Below are 14,444 nucleotides of genomic sequence, written 5' to 3'. Positions count from 1 at the left end.
CAGAGACCTTGGGTTGAAGCTGGTGAGCTTTTGCTCAAACCAGATGAGCCTGCGCTCAAGCTGGTGACCTCGGGGTCTCGAACCTGGGTCCTCTGCATCCCAGTCCGACGCTCTATCCACTGCGCCACCGCCTGGTCAAGCTGGACTTTTAAAATCTTTTGTAACAATTAGTTTTTAATGTATCTCATCAATTTGTAGGCATACCCGATGTCACTTTTTAATACAAACCTTGGAAAGTTTTGCAAGATTTTTTGTTGCCTTCATTTCTTAGCATGCTGTGTGTCTGTGAGCTGGGTTTTTGCTGTCAGGTTATAGTTGGAAAATATCAGTTATTACAGAGCATGTGAGCTTTTGAGAAATTGCCTCCACATAACCAGGAAGGACATTCCATTAGGAGTTGCTGCGCTCCAGAGCTTCAACAAATAAATGAAGACTTTACTTTGGTTCTTCAAAAAATGGAGGGACGAAGGCTGTGGCCGGTTGGCTCAGTGGTAGAGCGTCGACCTGGCGTGCAGAAGTCCCGGGTTCGATTCCTGGCCAGGGCACACAGGAGAGGTGCCTATCTGCTTCTCCACCCCTCCCCCTCTCCTTCCTCTCTGTCTCTCTCTTCCCCTCCCGCAGCCGAGGCTCCATTGGAGCAAAGATGGCCCGGGCGCTGGGGACTGCTCCTTGGCCTCTGCCCCAGGCGCTAGAGTGGCTCTGGTGGCAACAGAGCGATGCCCCGGAGGGGCAGAGCATCGCCCCCTGGTGGGCAGAGCGTTGCCCCTGGTGGGCGTGCCGGGTGGATCCCCGTGGGGCGCATGCGGGAGTCTGTCTGACTGTCTCTCCCGGTTTCCAGCTTCAGAAAAAAAAAAAAAAATGGAGGAACGTGGTAGGGGTAGGGGTGTCTGCTCCCAATCAAACTTTCTGGGTGAATGTTACATGATTCTCTGAGAGGTTTCATCTCTAGTCATGCATTATGAGCAAATAACACTACTTTAGAAATCAGCAGTAATTAAATATATTATACATTGCTCCAGTCAAGAAGTGATTTCAAAAGTAATGAATATAATAGCTTTGGAACCAGAAATTAGGTTTACAAATTATGGTTCCACCAACTCATTGCCTGGTGACCATAATCTTTCTAAGACTCAATTTTCTGTCTGTAAAATAGGTTAATAATAGCAGCCTCATAGGACTTCTGTGATGTTTAACATGGTAAATATATTCAGTTCCTGGCACATGCATAGATGGAGGCTGTTAGTATGAAATAGTGCTAAGGGCTGTGCATGGTTTGCAGGCCAAAACCTCACTTGCTCTACTCCTGTTTGATCGTCTCTTTGGAATGAAGTAGATAAGGCAGGGGTGGGGACCAAAACGTGTAGCACAGAGCTTCTTCCCGGGATTATAACTGACTGATGGCGGGAGCTGCCCCCTTCTGGATCCACCACCATACTGCACACCTTTGATGACTGCTCCCAGTCAGTGACTGAGTGTGGCAGGGACTTTAAGCAGGGCCAGATGAGAAAAATGCACATCTCACCCCATGGACAATGTTGGCTCGAGGATTCATAGTATCCTGGCTCAACTTTTTTTAAAACTCTGCTAGTTGTAACCTCTTTTTCCCCAATCTTCCTTCCCTCCACTGGTGTCAGATCTGCACTGTTGTTGGCCAGTTCTGCCCACCTACTTCTGCTCCCTTCCCCAGGACATTTGCATGTCTAATCCCATCTTGGTGGCTCTGTGTAGGTGGACCTGAACTACTGTCTGGTTTTCAGGGGCTTGTAATTTAGAGTTGAATTTAGTAATATTAAAATTAATAATGTTCAAGGAATATTCCAGTTTTGAACCATTTTAGATCCTAGAATAAAAAGGAAATGAGAACTGAGAGGACAAAGTACCTAGCAAAAGAATGAGGAAAAAATAATGGTGGGAGAGTATTTCCCCTTGCCCCAGTTTTGGTGCCTTTCCCGCTTCCCTGGTGCTTAGTGACCTCCAGGTGCAGACGCCAGCAGGGGGCCCTTTCCCCTGACCTCTGCCCTCCTGCACCATTTGTCTTTGTTGACACTCACGTGACCTTGGGAAGAGACTACTACTGACTTCTTTTCATGTGAAAAAGGTCCTAGGTTTGATTTGAGTTCCTCAAAGGATACAAATGCATTTTTACTGTTTTTGTGTCTTAGCTCCTATCAGGGGGATACCCTTGGTTTTTATTTGCTGTTTGTTAAGGGGAGAAAATGAGTGGCCCACTACAGCTGAGAAGACAGAAATTCTGGGCCACAACCCGGATTTCTCCCCACTGTTGGGAGGTCCCTCGGGACAACTCATGGGCAACCCTCATGAACAAGAGGTTAGTAGAAGTGCTGTCACTTACAATACTTTTTTTTTTTTTTGCCTTAGTTCGTTAAACTATTCAACTATTGATTCTGATCCAATTATGATGAATCTGTGGGGTGCAAGGCTTAATTAAATACTTCCCTGTAGCTGTGGGTAGTGTCTCTTTCCATTCTCAAGTTCTAGGGGTAAATATATACAGTAAAAGTAAATCACAAGAGGAAACGTCACCATTTTTGAGAACAAACATGAATTGCAAGAACAAATTTTATTTGGGGGGCAGAACTGGATTTACAGAAAGGGAAGCTTACTGACAGGGAGGAGGACAGCGGGGTGTCTGGGGAGGACCAGGGGCACTGACCCCCATGGAGGAGAAACAGAATGCGGAGAGGGATCCAGAGATCAAAGATGCTTCCAGGGGTGGTCTTTAGATTCACCACATGTCTGTCATGGAATTAGACATGCCTGCTGCCCCACACTTTATTCCCTCGCCTCCCTGCCGCTCTCCGAGTTCAAACCAAAAGTGCACGGGGGTGGGGGCCACGGGGGGCGGGGAACTGAGGAGAGCCAATGAAAAGAGGCAGCAGATTCCGAATAATTCTGTTCATGAGGTGTTTTCTGAAAATTCTCTAGCAGGAATGAAAGAAAAACAACAACAACAACAAAACAACAAAAAACCCCAAACCCTGGTATTTCACATAATCCCTTTAGGGGCAATTTTATATCGCTTTGCTAAAAATTGGAAATGTCTTCCTAAGTCTGCCACAGCCATTGGCTCAGCAAGAGTTTGGAGTTTTGTGGCAGCGACCCCGACTTTTCCCCCTGCCTCATCCTCTTCCTACTCACCCCCTACCTCTCTTTTTCTCTTTTATGTGGATCTATCTGTGTCTAATTTAGATGGCAAGCTCCTTACTGTATGTTATGGTGTCTAGCATACTGTGAGCAGTTATAAATGTTAAATGATAATAACGACAATATGAGAACCCTAAAGGTGCCAGCTGCTTCATTTCGCTGTAGAGGAGCATTTTCACTACAGACTGGAGTTACAAGACATAAGGGGAGTGGGGAAGGCAGGTGTATCAGCTTTCTGAGGCGAGGAGCAGGATGGAGAGAGGCTGAGAGGAGTTGCAATATAAAAGAAAATGGATTTTTTTTTTAAAGATCAGCTAAAACCTTGGGATGTAACACAGAATTCAATGTGTGTCTTATAACTCTCAAGCAATCTATTGGTTGGCCAAGGTTTCAAACAGATTTGAAACACCGGTCTTTTAAACAGGAGGAAAATCTGCTTTCAGCCAAGCAGCAAGAATGCTGCAGAGAGGTAAAGGGCCCAGACCTGGGCAGCAGGACCCCTGATCCTAGTCCTGATCCTGGGTTTTATAGCACTTGTCAAATCTCTGAACTTTTCTACGACCTGGTTTTCCATCTATAAAAGGAGGGGTAGGTCCAATGTGGGGGACAGATTACTGTAATCTCTATGAAGCCTTCCAGTTCTGAAACTCTAGTCAATGGCTAATAGCAGCTAATACTTATCATTTTATTGATCACTTACTATATGCTAACCACTATACAGTGATACCTAGACACACGAGTTTAATTTGTTTCATGGCCGAGCTCGTGACTCAATTTACTTGTGTGTCAAATTGAATTTCCCCATTTAAATTAATCAAAATGCAATTAATCCATTCTGGCCCCCCAAAACTACACAAATTTTTTGTTTTATATGCTTTTAAATAAGAAAATGTACTTTATAAATAACAAATACATATATATATACACATACACACACATAATAAGAGAGAATGTAAAGAAATAAACTGGTTTATGAAGCGTGTTTACCTTCAAGGTCAGGTGAAGATGCTGGTGGAGGGAGAGGAGACATTAGCATAACAATGGCCCTTCCCAAGCAGGAAGGTAATTCACAATTTGCAATCAACTGCCCTGCTCTGAGAGCAAGCAAACATGTGGCTACCCAGCACCATCTTTAACAATAAAAGTGAGCAAACTCAAAAAACACAAATTTTACAAACTCATTTGCCCAATATTCGTGATTCAAATATCTGCTTGTGACTTAAAGCAAAAAATCCTGTGAGTGACTGCTCATTTCTCAAATTGCTCATGATTTAAAGTGCTCGTGTGTCAAGATACCACTGTATAACCATTTCACACGTGACCACATTCAACACTCTGTAAAGCAGAAACTGGTACCTACCCTGGTTTACAGATGAGGATACTGAGGCCAAGGAAAAACTGTAATGTCCCCCAGGTGCCACAGCTGGTGGTAGAAGGGGGAGTCTACAACATCCCTGCCTGTCTGCAGTGTACCAGCCTGTATGCCTACTCACTGTAATATCTACACTTGCATTCCCAAGCCAGGTTCTAGTGGCCCATGTGTTGAGCCTGGAATGCATACGATGTTCCGCCAGTGCTGAAAGACTCTCAGAAATACCTGGCGGGAACAGCTATGTTTAGAATATTTTCTTTAGAGAAACCATAATAATTTACATTTTCCTCCTTCATAGGGACTGAGATTACTTAATAAATATAGTTATTAAGCACTAGGCGACTTTATATATCACCTCATTTAGTCCTCACAGCAACCTTATGAGACTATGTTGAATTGTATAGGTAAGCATATTGAGGCATGAGGTTAAAACCTGTGTAGACTCGCCGATGGTGGAGCTGGGGCTTCAACCCCACCTCCGCCCCAGCCCTGTCCTCAGCCTCAGCACCCCACTATCTACCCAATAGCTTTTGAGGCTGATGGTTGGCTTTCCATTGCTGAGGCAGTTGGGTGGTGCTCAATGCAATGGAGAGCGCGCTCAAGGCAGAGTGCAAAGCTCCTGTAGTCGTGATCCAGGACAAAGAACTACTTGAGTCACCTACCAGATAAACTAATGGATCCTTGATGAAACGTCTGGGATCCTGAAAGTCTTAGCACTAGATATCTGCATGCAGTTTCTGTGTGAGGACTGCATCCTCTGGGTTGGGTGCTGAGCAGAGAGCCAGCCCAGTGGGTCACCTTTTCCACATTCCACATGAACTTCTTCAAGACAAAGACATGTTATACTCTCTTCTCTTCCCTTGTGATGATGCTTGGTGGAAGGGAAATCAAAAGAAACCACATTTGTTTCCTATTGGACTTTTCTAGAATAGGAGGAAAATGGATAGAAGGTCTAGTTCATGATCGAGGGTGGGAAGGAAATAGTGCACACGCCATCTCCGGTGTTACCGGGTAGCGCCTGTCTGGCCAGGAGAGAGGCAGGGATGTGGGGTCGCAGAAGCAGCCAGGGCAGCAAATTCCCCCTGCCCTGTGGCCTTCTTCTTACTTAGTCAGGCAGGAAGAAGAGGTTCCATCTCTTTTTCCAAAAGGTGCTAGATGCCCTAGACCTCGTGTGTCCTTAATTCAGAAAGCGACAGACAAAACTGGGTTTGGAAGCCATAAATTTAGATTTCACAACAACCGTCAAAGACAAACCATGGCCACTGCCCTCCTTATCTACAAGAGAAAAATGATAGCTGCACCTTCACAAGGAAAGCCACTTGGACAAATAGCAACCATAAATAGTGGCTGCCTAGCTTTTCCTTTTTTCTCTCTTTCCTTCCTTCCTTCCTTCCTTCCTTCCTTCCTTCCTTCCTTCCTTCCTTCTTCCATCCTTCCTCCTTCCTTCCATCATTTGAAAAGCAATCTTTAAAATGTGTCTCCTTTATGTGATATTTTTATATATATTGATATCAAATGAACTTGAAGTTATTTTGTTATATGAAAAAAGCAAGATGAAGAGTACATGCAGGATTTCATTTTTGTTACAACTATATACAGTATATATTTTTCATGAAATATATATATTATATATACACAGAGAGAGAGAAAGAGAAGAAGGAGAAGAAGAAAGAGAAGAAGAGGAAGAAGAAGAAGAAGAAAAGAAGAAGAAGAAGAAAAGAAGAAGAAGAAGAAGAGGAAGAAGAAGAAAGAAAAAGAGAAAAAGAAGAAGAAGAAGGAGAAGGAGAGGAAGAAAAGAGACAGATTTGCTTTTAGAAAACAAGAACAAGAGCAGGGCTCTCCGTGGAAGAGTGTAGCAAGGCCTGCAACCAGTGTCCATCAGGCCGTCCCACTATCAGCCTGAAAACCATACTAAAGAACTGTACCCCCAGCTCCCAACTCCCCCAACCATCCGTCTGACTCAAGAAAAATCTTGGACATTTAGATACACACATAGCATTTTAAATATAAATATGCAAGCAAAAAAAAAAAAAAAAAAGCCTGACCAGGCAGTGGCGCAGTGGATAGAGTGTCAGACTGAGATGTGGAGAACCCAGGTTCGAGACCCTGAGGTCACCAGCTTGAGCATGGGCTCATCTGGTTTGAGCAGGGCTCACCAGCTTGAGCTCAAGGTTGCTGGCTCAAGCAAGGGGTCACTTGGTCTGCTGAAGGCCATATGAGAAAGGCACATATGAGAAAACAATCAATGAACAACTAAGGAACCACAATGAAGAATTGACGTTTCTCATCTCCCTCCCTTCCTGTCTGTCTGTCCTTATCTGTCCTCCCACCCTGTCTCTGCCATAAATAAATAAATAATTAAATAAATAAATAAAATATGCATGCACAAAGATACAAAAAAGATAAACAAAATTGATAAAAATAGTTCTTTTTGAAAAGAGGAACTGGAACTGGGGTACTTTTTGCTATATACTATTTTATCCTTTTTATTCATTTTAAATTTGGGGCATGTATTTTTTCTTTCTGAGGTTATTACAAAGAGGGAAAATAATCTAAATAATTCATGTTCCAGGAGAAAAAAACCACGTAGTTTTTTATGGTGAAGGTTTGGTACCTAGAACTTCTCTTTCCCCCCTAGAAGCATATTAATAGGAAAAAAAAAAAAAAACTTCAGAAAGAAGAGAAAAAGTCTGATTTCCCAGTAGCTACCTTTGTTCCCATGGTGCTCCTGCTTCTCTGTTCACAGGAACGAGGACCTGTGCTGGGGTCTCCAGAAGCCGACAGCCTCCCTTCCCCACGGCTCCTGGTCACCACGGGTTACCGACGCAGACACAGAAGGAAAGCCTACGACGGGTGGGGGGAAACGGGGTAGCGTGCTAATTAGAACACAGATTGCAGAAGTGAATAGAGAGCTTACAGATGTGTGTATTAGGACAGGTCGATCCTGGAAACACTTGACCCTTAGCCATCATACCTTGCCTCACTGGGTCTAATTGTGCCCTACAACCCAGAAAAAATATGTTCCTTACACCCTTTATGCAGGTTGGCTGAGAATCCACATAGCTGATGGGCACCAAGAAAACAACCTTCTAAGAGAACTTTCACGAACATGCTTAGGGTTCTGCTTTGTATGGCCACCCAAGAGTTATGTCGGCCATCTGAACTTAGAAGATTAGCAAGTATTTTGTCACTTTTAACCAAGCTTTTTTCCTCATTATGACCTCCATGAAAAGCAAGTTGCATGTCTTCTGGAGAGATATAAATGTGATTTATATCAGGAGGACACCTAAATAAATTACATCCTCCAGCAAAAGAAGGTTTTTATCAGCATTGGATGTATAAAGCTGGAGTGCAAGGTGAGGGGCAGCCATGGGCTGCTGTGTGTGTGTGTGTGTGTGTGTGTGTGTGTGTGATCATAGACTTTCTGGTTTTCAGGGTGTGTCCCTGACATGAGTCTGTTCCCTCTGTTCTTTATCCTGATGTAAATTCCAGAAATAAACATAATGTTTGGCTCTAGATAAAGATGTCTGGGGAAAGCCAGGCAGGCTAGAGCAGTAAGGAGGAGGGTGAGCCAGTGCAGTAAGAGAGAATGTAATAAGTGGGAGAGTGTGGAATGTGCTCCACCTGACGTAGCCAGATGCCTCCAGAGGGAAAGAAAAGGAAACAGCTAAATGTCTTTACGTCCCCTGGAGTCTTCAAAGGAAGCCTGCAAAGCAGGGCACCAGGGTAATCCTTACCTGTTTAATATCTGATGCGTTTGCATCTGTGATGTGAAGAGCAAATTGGAATTCCTGTTACAAGAACAGAATTTTAACTGCCAGGAGTTAAACCCTGAGGTCAAGCAGCCTTCTCACCACCTTAACTTTCTCACATGGTGTCTGGAAGAATGTTTCAGGATGGGGTGTTGTGGACTTTTCCTCTCCAAATCATTAGTAAAAACCATAAGGAAAATGATCCTAAACTCAGCAGTCTTCTATGTGAAAGGAAAGTTAACTCTACCTTCGGTTGCCATCAGTCCCTTGCATCATGGACTGTCCAGATTCCCACTCTTCAGACAGTGTATCTGGAGTCCCAGAACAAGGGCATTGTTATTTTAATTATTTAGGATGTACTTTCTGGGCCCCAGGAAGATGGATAGCATAGAAAAGTCATAAAGGAAACAGATACCCCTGCCCCAAACACATCACAACTAAATACTTCTGCAAAACATGGATTAAACCTTTATTTTCTTTTTTTTTTTTTTTAGATAGTATTATCTTTATTTTCAGATGAAGCACTAACATTTTTGCTCCCAGGGCTTTGGGAATCTACTTGCCATGAAGACATGAAGTCTAGATTTAATAAAATCATGCAGTGCAAAGTCCACACAATATTGTTTTTCTTACGCTGGGCTGAGTGCTTTGATTATTATTCACTCTGAATTTACCCGTGAGACACAAAACCTTCAGTTTTATAATGCTAATGCTACAGCCAAGGACTTCGCAACCATATCAGCAATTACTAATCCATTTTATAGATTAACAAAATGAGGCAAAACAGATACATTATTGATGAAAGTAGAAATAATTTTACATGTACACACACTTCCAGGGCCTCATCCTTAAAGTCTTAAAAAGTTAAGTTTATCGTCTCACCAAAATATATTTTTCTTTTAGATAAATGCAAACTCAAACTAATCTGAAATTAATTACAGGTCATGCAGTGAGTTTTATTTTTCTAACAAATTTTTAATTTTTATCTTTGGAAAGTAATGACAGAGTTTCTCACTTAAGATCAGGTATAAAATCTTAAATACTGGTCCTGGCCGGTTGGCTCAGTAGTAGAGCGTCAGCCTGGCGTGCAGGAGTCCCGGTTCGATTTCCGGACAGGGCACATAGGAGAAGCGCCCATCTGCTTCTCCACCCCTCTCCCTGTCCTTCCTTTCTGTCTCTCTCTTCCCCTCCTGCAGCCGAGGCTCCATTGGAGCAAAAGATGGCCGGGCGCTGGGGATTGCTCTTTGGCCTCTGCCCCAGGCGCTAGAGTGGCTCTGGTCCCGACAGAGCGACGCCCCAGAGGGGCAGAGCATTGCCCCCTGGAGGGCGTGCCGGTGGATCCCGGTCGGGCGCATGCGGGAGTCTGTCTGACTGCCTCCCCATTTCCAGCTTCAGAAAAAAAAAAAAATCTTAAATACTAATCAAAACATTTTAAATGTGCAAAAATTCAAAGTGACCTACAAAGCCATTTGATTGAGATATAGTCTAAACTATTAATAATTTGAAAAGATTTTTCTGATCTTTCTAGACCTGAATAAAGCTTTCTCCCATGCAGCAAATACACTATTCTAATTGCTTCCCCCACCCTTTTTAACACAATACAAGTGTTTGGAAATTAGCCAGAGTTGGTTTCTGCCTTTTTCTCAGCACTTGTTTGGTAGAAGTTGTGAGTACTTCTCCAGATTATAGACCTCTCTCCGCCTTGTTCTGGATTCTTCAGAGCCAGAACTACTCCTATGTCTCTGTGAGTAACTCATAGAAAGAGAAGAATGAAGAATGTGTTCAAAAAGCGATGGAGAGATTTCCATCCAAGAACCCCGTCCTCCCTTTCACCTCCTGCGAGAAAGTGGATTCCTTTCACCTGCCAACTAAATCCGTGCTCATTTATAGGTTCCTACAACGTGATAGAGGATCGTTCCTTGAAGGAGCTGCTACACCAAGTTCTACATGTTCTGGTCCAAAGGTGTCCCTTGGAAGGGGTTAGGCGTTTGACTTTAGCCTGTAAAGACATGTCGGGGACAGCAGTAGGTTGTTGTGCTTGCTCTGAGGTGAGCCCAGTCTGTTGGCAATAGAATGAGTCAGGCAGCGTCATCAGTAAACTTCGAACAGAGAAAAAGTACATTTGGCCACTCTCATTTGTCTTCTCCCTTCTCTGCAACTGCCTACCTTTTGACTATTTCACTGTTCATTAGCACCTCCAACAGAGGGGAGGCAGAGAAAGAGAGAAATGATGAAACTTGAATTCATCCATGGGAGGTGCTAATTCCTGACTTTCACACCATGCTAACTAAATTGCTTGGACAGTAATAGGACAATTTAGAGTTATTTTTCTAAACCCATTGGCCTATGAGTGAAAGTTGTACTATGCACTTTTGCAGGGACTTGAAGCATTTTTGTCAAATCTACCTAGCAATTCAATGAAAGATTTCTTTGAAAATGAGACTTGAAACCATATTTTCATAAGAGAACTATAGGTAACACTAATTTATTTCTGGTTTAATGGAGAGAAGGAGGTAAGATTAGAAATTTAAATTTAAAAAAAGAAACAGGAAAAAATTTCTGACCTTCTTCTCTGGTTACAGATTATGCCCAAATCCACTCCCATAGTGAAAAAGATTAGTTTGAGTCTAACTTAAATATTCTCTGCTGGAGATGCTAATAAGCCACCAAATGACCTCAAGCTGGAGAACAGGAGGCAGACAGGGAAGAGGCAAAGTGCTTGTAAAACTCACCCATTGGACCATTAACCCTTGAATAACTGAAAATTAGTTTGAGATAATTCATGCTGTGTTTGTCTAACAAAGTCATGAATTGCCACAGCCAATTGCACTGAACAAGTAGCAATACACTCGCTAAGGGGCTATGTCAATACGGCGATGCAGTACTTATCTGAGGTAAGAGGGAATGCAGACAACATGGATAATTAAAACACACAAATAATTCCAAAACCTGATAGAAAGCGATGGCTACATCTGCTTTTTCACCAGGCTGCTAACAGACACTGATGTTCATTCGGTTTTATTTCCTTTCCTACCCTTCTCTTAACACTGAGAGGGATGAAAGTATAAATAAACCACAAAATGGCCCAAAGGAGGACAACAGAAATAAAAAAGAAAGAGGATAAATAGAAGTAAAGGATGTCTCGTGTTATTGAGCAGCAGTCTCTGAAAGGTTGACGGATGACCGGACTGAATTTGCATCAATTCCTGGTATCGCCGGGTAATTTGCTTTGATGGAACAAAGAACCACTGTAAGCCTCACAGGACTAATACTTCCCATCACTTTAAGGTTTATAGGTTTGAACTTCCACGACCTGTGCTCCTGAGGCTGTTTGTTTTCTCCTGGACCCTCAGTCTGCATCAGGAGAAACTCCAACCCCAACGCCTGGACGAAGACACACACCTTCACCTGGTAACACCTTACCTAACCTCAAGTTAAGCCAACGGAGAGAGTAAGCACATTCTGATAGAAATAGTGTAGAATTTGAAATTCACAGACGTAAGCTTCAAGCCCCAAAGCCCCTAGTTGTATGTGGACTGTTGACAAAATTACTTAAAAGTTTTGAGTCTTACTTTACTTATTTGTAAACTTGAGATAATCATTTCCCTCCGGATTATTGTGAGGATAAAATTCAGATGATCAATGCAAATGTGCTTAATAAAATAGAATCACTCTATCAATCTTAGATTTTGTGACGAGAAAAAGTTGTAATGTGCACTTGGAAAATCTGACGAAAATGAAGAGTCTGTGGCCCATCTTGAGACGCAGAGTCAGGAGGTCTGGAGGGAGACCCAGACAGCTTCCTTTTTGACAACTGCCCAGGTGTTTCTGAGGCAGGTGATTCACAAACCACCTTTTCAAAAATACTGCTGTGAGCCACCATTTGCCACATTCTATCAAGAGTCACAAAAATAGGAGATGAGCAATTTCTGAAACCTGCATGGGACCAATGCTACTATTCTCCCATTCTCCTAAATCCCACCCTGCCATCTCATTCAGAGCTGCAACCCACAACTTGCCCCAATCGACCGCTGAGAGAATGGGCACAGCACCTCTTAACGTTTACTGGCCTTAGAGATCTACGTATTATCTTCTTCTTGTGATTGTTTCATTCCCTAGGGTGCCTTTGCTTTGTACCAAGAACACAGGGTCTAGTTTCCAATATCTCTCAGGTAAGTACCTTACTCAAAATCTCCCTTCACCCACAGTTTTTTACTCTTAAATGTCTCAACCTTCCTTATACTTCCACTTTTTCATGTGAATCACTTGTCAATGCCATTGAAATGATGCTGATTAGATTTTTAAACTTATCAATTCCAGATGGTATGAACAGTGTCACAGAGATAAAGGGGATATTTGAACTATGTGCCAAAGATAATTGGGAACTCTACAAAATAAGTATCTGAACATTATATCAATTCCAATTCCTGCCTTCTTTGTGACCCTGGTCTTGTTTTCTTGGACAGAGTAATGGCTCACCCACAAGATTATACCTAGCACGTTAGGAACGCAGGGGTGGGAAACTTGGTTCACCATATTTTAGACATTTGCAAGCTTGCGAGCCCTGCTCTCAGCATTGCTCTATGCAGTTGCCAGAGGCTGTGGCCATACTCTCTACGGTGAATTACTCTTCAGTTACATCATTGTGAAGTTACCGGTTATAGAGATTTACTTGAATCAGCATGGGGTCCATTTTATTACAATTGGTCAATATTCTTGCTTTCCTAATAAAATAAAATTGAAGTTTAATCTAGGTCTGGACTACCTTTTTTAGTGCTTACTATGTGCAGTGCAAGATACTTACAGATGTGTGTAAAAATTTGTGTCCTCCATGGAGTTCCTTTAAGGCTAAGTATACAGACACAGTTCTCTAGATGCAATATTGAAGCTAATCTTCAAAAAACATCTTCTTTTCTTTACTGAGTTGTCTTATTTCCCCCTACCATTTTAAAGCTTAAAAATGTAATAAAATATTGATTTTAATTTTCTTTTTCAAAGTATCATCCACATATTTTGGAAAAATCTAGCCCACAGATTTTAATAAAAATTTATAGAGTATTGGGTTTGTCAGATTCAACTCATTTTTTAAGGTAATTGTTGGAAATACATACTTTTGCCCATTTCATCTTGATTAAAGATATCACAAAGGAATTGTTGGTTCATTAAAATAATTTAAATTATTTATTCCCAAATTAAAACACTAGGTATAACATTATAGTGCTTTGGAGAACCCCCTCAAAAGATCCTGATATAAAATTATGAAAAGAAATATTTCAAAATTAAAATCAGTTAAAGAACATAAGAAAAATATGAGGTTAAAAAATAAGCATTATCTACGGACCTGTTTGTAAATGTCATGGAAGGGCATCAAAGTATTTTCTTTTCTTTTTTAAAAAAATTTATCTCAGCCCTGGCCGGTTGGCTCAGTGGTAGAGCATCGGCCTGGCGTGCAGAAGTCCCGGTTCGATTCCCGGCCAGGGCACACAGGAGAAGCGCCCATCTGCTTCTCCCCCCTCCCCCCCTCTTTCCTCTCTGTCTCTCTCTTCCCCTCCTGCAGCTGAGGCTCCATTGGAGCAAAGATGGCCCGGGCGATGGGGATGGCTCCTTGGCCTCTGTCCCAGGTGCTAGAGTGGCTCTGGTCGCAACAGAGCGACGCCCCGGAGGGGCAGAGCATCACCCCCTGGTTGGCAGAGTGTCGCCCCCTAGTGGGCGTGCCGGGTGGATCCCGGTCAGGCGCATGCGGGAGTCTGTCTGACTGTCTCTTCCTGTTTCTAGCTTCAGAAAGATACAAAAAAAAATTTATCTCAGCCCTGGCTGGCTGGTGGCTCAATGGTAGAGCATCAATCCGCCTGGCAGATGGATGCCCTGTGTTCAGTTCCCTGTCAGAACACACAGGAGAAGTGACCATCTGCTTCTCTCCCTGCCCTCTCCTTTTTCTCTCCCTCTTCCCCTCCTGCAGCCAGTGGCTTGATTGGTTCAAGTGTCAGCCCCAGCACTGAGGATGGCTCGGTTGGTCCAAGCCCATCAGCCTCAGACACTAAAAATAGCTCAGTACTCCAGGATTGACCCAAGATGGGGTTGCTGGGTGGATTCCAGGGAGCACATATAGGAGTTGGCCTCACTATCTCCCCTTGTCTCACCTAAAAAAGAAAGAT

This window comes from Saccopteryx bilineata, chromosome 11, assembly GCF_036850765.1.
Source record: "Saccopteryx bilineata isolate mSacBil1 chromosome 11, mSacBil1_pri_phased_curated, whole genome shotgun sequence".
Lineage (NCBI taxonomy): Eukaryota > Metazoa > Chordata > Mammalia > Chiroptera > Emballonuridae > Saccopteryx > Saccopteryx bilineata.
Note: the sequence above shows the minus strand (reverse complement) of the source record.